This window comes from Myotis lucifugus, unplaced genomic scaffold (assembly GCF_000147115.1).
Source record: "Myotis lucifugus unplaced genomic scaffold, Myoluc2.0 scaffold_200, whole genome shotgun sequence".
NCBI classification, from domain to species: Eukaryota; Metazoa; Chordata; class Mammalia; order Chiroptera; family Vespertilionidae; genus Myotis; species Myotis lucifugus.
Genome location: NW_005871248.1, coordinates 917,488 through 922,453, shown reverse-complemented (window position 1 = coordinate 922,453; position 4,966 = coordinate 917,488). Strand labels below are relative to the sequence as shown.

At 42.8% G+C, this 4,966-nt stretch overlaps 1 pseudogene; it reads right to left on the bottom strand.

The window, feature by feature from the left end:
• Positions 1 to 1,190: 1,190 nt before the first annotated feature.
• LOC102426312 lies at positions 1,191 to 4,756 on the bottom strand (annotated as a pseudogene).
• Positions 4,757 to 4,966: the final 210 nt, after the last annotated feature.

The window sequence follows — 4,966 nt, the reverse complement described above, 5'->3', positions numbered from 1 at the left end:
GATAAAGGCCCTGCTTTCCAGAGCTTCAGTCTGGATAACATGATCTGAGATTAGGGGAAACATTTGTAATAGTAATAATAATAATAATAATAATAATAATAATATTTTATTGAGCCAAGTGTTAAGAGCTTTACTAGTACTTGTTTGTCTTTTTTAGTTCTCATATTAAACCTCACACCCATTTTACAGATGAGGAAACCGAGACTTGCTCAAAGGTCACAGAGCTTGAGTGATGACACATGTGTATCTCACTCCAAACCTCATGCCCTTAAACACTGAATGTTACTGTTCCCATGGGAGAATGGATGTGGGAGAGTGGGAATCCCTAAAAAAAAGGAATCATAAGGGCTCATTCCTCAAGGAGGAAAGTATATTTTGTAGTTATTGTTATATTTTGTAGTTATTTTTATATTTATAGTCTCATAACCCAGAAAAGCCCCCTTTCACAATACCCCTTCAAGTTAACTGGATATTTTAATGTATATATTAATGTTCCCTCTCTGCACACAGATTCATCAAAGATTTTTAAAAATTTCTTCTTATTGTTAATTAATTTATTGGATACTTATAACATTTCTGAGTACCAAGCATACTTCTAATCATATAATCCTCACAATAACCCAAAGAGAGAGGTATTATTATTATTCCCATTTCACAGATAAAGAAACTGAGACACAGAGTGGTAGACAACTTGCCCAAAGTTACACAGCTAGTAAGCCATGATCCCAGATTCAAACCCAGGCAGGCAGACAATAACCACTGAAAGATGTTGCCTCAAAAAAAAAAAAAAGAAAAAATAAATAAATTAAAAAAAAAAGATGTTGCCTCATACACACAGCACAGCTGCCTGGGAAATGTGAGATGCTAACTCATGCCTGTGGGAAATCGAACTGCTTTGCTTTACAGAGTTGTGTAGAGTTGTGAGGCTGCTTGTGAAAGTGGCATACAAGGCTGTTTCCTAATCTCACTCCTGGCCCCTTATAGACTTTGGGTGTCTAGTTGGTTCTTTTTTTTAAAGACACATTTGATCAGCATCATGATTACAGTCCTCAAGTTTTTTGCTCATTCACATGAGTATTGTCTAACACATGTCTTTGTAGCAGCGAGGCCTGCCACTGCTGTACGTGGCTGAGTTCACAAATCTGCTGTACCTGTAGCTTCCCTGTCACTTCTCTGGCTCTCCTCTCCTGCTAAGCTTTGTTTCCTGGCAGTAATTCAAACCTTGTGCCACTGCTACTGCTGCTGCTGGATGCACCACAGCCACCTTGGTTTCATGGTTTGGCAAAGTATTGGCCTCCACCATCACAGGGGCCAGAGCTTCTGCCTCCAGTTTCCTCTTTTTATGGGTCCAAGATTTGAAGATTGATTGTTGTAATTTCCAAAATCACTGTAGCTTCTGCCTCCAAAATTGTGTCCATCATTACCAAATCCATTATAGCCATCTCCACTGCCACCATATCCACCACCGCCACATCTGCCACCAAAGCCACCTCGACCACTGAGGTTCCCTCCTCAACCAAAGTTGTCATTCCCACCAAACTACCTCCATGACCACCTCCGAAGTTTCCAGAACCACTCTGACCTCTTTGGTAGGACGAAGCCCTAGCCACCTCCTGCTTGGATAGGCCTTTCCTTACTTCACAGTTGTGGCCATTCACAATGTGGTGTTTCTGGATGACAATCTTATCTACAGAGTCATAGGTATCAAAGGTTACAAAAGCAAAACCTCTCTTCTTGCCACTGCCTCAGTCAGTCATGATTTCAATCACTTCGATTTTCTCAGACTGTTCAAAATAACCTCTTAGGTGATGCTCTCCAGTGTCTTCTTTAACACCCCCGACAAAAGTCTTCTTCACAGTGAAGTGGGCACCAGGTCTTTGAGACTCTTCTCTTGAGACAGCCCCCTCTGGTTCCACAGCTCTTCCAACCACTTGTGGGCCCTGCATTCATGGCTGCACCCACTTCCTCCACAGTGGCATCGTGACAAACCTAAAGCCTTGGAGAACTTGGTACTTGGACCTCTCACCACAGTCTGTGAGCATTTCCATTGCGCAGCGTGGCTCCTCAAACTCTCATGGGTTGTTCAAACTCAAGCCTCCCATAAAGAGCTTCCACAGCTGTCCCGGCCCTTGGGGGAACTCTGACTCAGACGTGATGACCCTGGGAGGGGAGACTTCAGCAATGCTTTACTAGGCGGGTCCACCAGCAGAAAGGTTGTCCATTTGGTCCTTAATACAGTGAAGTTGATTGAGTTAAAATGTTTGTCAAGGTCAAAGTCGAAAGAGGTGTCCTTCAGTGTTTCCTTTTGCTTGCTTCTTCTGAGAGTAAACAGATGTTTGGATCACAAAAAAACATCTGGGGCCGGGCCAGCATGGCTCAGTGGTTGAGCATTGACCTGAGAATGGAGGTCAGGGTTGATTCCCGGTCAGGGCACATGGCTGCGGGCTCGGTCCCCAGTATGGGGCATGCAGGAGGCAGGCAGTCAATGATTCTCTCTCATTATTGATGTTTCCATCTCTCTCTCCTTGTCCCTTCCTCTCTGAAAACAATAAAAAATATATTAAAATTTTTTTTAAAGCAGCTGGGAATGTGGACCAAGAACAATTAGGGTGCATAGAGAAACTCAGCATTATTGAGAAGGTTTGGGTTGAAAGTGTTTTGGTATTTTTTTTCTTTTTGGAGGAAAATTACAAAATAGCTTAATCTATGGTCAAAAAGGACAACTTTTTCGTTACTCCCTTGTAATACTCCAAATTTCCCAGTTGATTTCTGGTAACTTCTAAAGGTTTGAAGTAATTTCATCGTTATGGAATAGAATTTTCTTAACATTTTTTTGTTTTTTGGTTGTTGTTTTTTTACACTAAGCAACCTACAGGGTTGTTTTTTTTTCCTTAACATTTTTTAATCATCACAACTAATTTATTCTTACATCTTCAGAAAATGGCTTCACAGTGCAAGCCAACTTTAATTACAACTGCTTGACTGAGCAATTTTGCAATTATATCAGAATATCTGTGAAACATTGAAGAAACAACTCAACACAGCATTTTATTCACATTCTAATTTGAGAGGCAGTGGGGATTCAGGTATGGCTGATTTTCTTTCTAACTAAGCCGCAGACTGGGCAGTATGTCAGGGATAATAATTCTTACCTACTCCCTGCTTTATTCCCAGGATGCTGGAAATGACTAAGACATCAGACAGTAAACTATAATACCCAGGAAGTTAAACAGTGACTTGTGTATGGAGACTCTCATGAAAAATGGACAGAAGCATCTGGGAAAATTTACTACAGCGAGGCCCCACCTTTTTATTGGCTTTTCGTGAGAAACGTGTGGAATGAGGAGAGACACGGGGGTTTGGCTTTAAGTTGATGCCTGAATACTTTGAGCCTAGCCAACCAATGGGGAATCGAGTAAGGAGGTGGGGGTGAAAGAAGCTCATACAATGGTGTACAATTTAATAAACATGAGGAGAAATAATATTGTCTCCGCCATTCTGCACCATTCTACCCTAAACATATACTATGATGTTTTTTATGATGTACCAGTGGGACCTCATCCAGATCCCAGACTTCAAGCTTGATGTCCTAATGGGAGGAGTCTTTGGGGGACAAGTGTGTATTTATAGAGAGAAGAGATGTGACTGATTATGGCAGAGGTGGACTTTGTAGATTACTTGCAAAAAGAAAAAAAAATGGACACAGTGGTTTCTCCCATTGCCGTATGCACATCCCTTTGCGGTAGGACTTGGCTGTGTGTCCCCCACAGGAGGTAGAGCCTATTTACCCGCATGTTGAACCTGAAGAGGACTTTAGGAGGCTGTGGCAGAAGTGCAATGTCCAGTCTAGGCTTCCAGGAGGCCTTGCAGCTCCTGCTCTTGCCTTCTTGGAATGCTGCCGCCTTGTGAAGAGGCCCCGCTAGCCTCCCCGAGGATGAGAAGAGCAAATGAAGAGAGAGGCCCAGCCAACAGCCAGCACCAACCGCCGTACAAGTGAGTGGAGCCATCTGAGACCCCTTGTTCCAGCTGACCCACCAGTGGACCAAGGCAAGACCAGCTGAACAGTCCAACTGAGCCTAATGCAGATTGCACAGCGATGAGCAAAGAAGAATGCTTATTGCTTTAGGCCATTTGGGGTTGATTTGTTGCACAGTAGTAAATAACCGATATAAGGGGGAAATGGCTATCACATCAGTAAAAGACTTTTCTCACCTTCCTTCAGAAAAGTTCCTGGTTCACTATGAAGTGGGCAAAGTTAGGAGGGGCTCCAACCTGGGTAGCAGGGCAGTCACTGTGGTGTGTGTGGTTAGAGGTTCTCGGACTCTCCCTGGAGTAGGGGGGGACATGTGCACCTATAGCTCTCCATTCACTTACTTTGGACCCGGGACTTCCTCAATAGTGAGTACTGATAATAACCATTAAGCACTTATTGGTGTCAGACACAGCACCAAGCATTTTCCTTGGGCCATCTACTTTAACAACAGGTCCTATTGTACCTATTTTAGATGGAAGTAACTGAGCCTTAGAGAGGTTATTTTGCTGGAATTCAAACCTAGTCTCACCCCGCTGTGCTAAAGCTTTGCTGGGACATGGACATAAGCATAGAGGCAGATAGGAAATAGTGATTGGTGTAGGGTGCAGAGGTGCTGAAGGTTTAATATGGAAAAGAAATGTTCAGATGGTTCTTAACTTAGTTCACCTCTTTTCTCCACGCTACCAACCTGGTTGTTTTGCCAGTTTTCTGCAGCTGCGACATCTTTCCCAAATTACTCCTAAAGCTTCACTTTAAATATAGAAACTCTGAAGATACCTATCATAACCACAAGGTAAAGAGAATTAAAATCAGCCTGAACTGTGGAAGAAACACAACTGCTCATATATTTCTCCAACACAACTCCCTGTCACACTTTTGGTTCTTTTGCTCCTTGCCAACTTATCAACAAGTAGAATGACAGCCACCTCTATT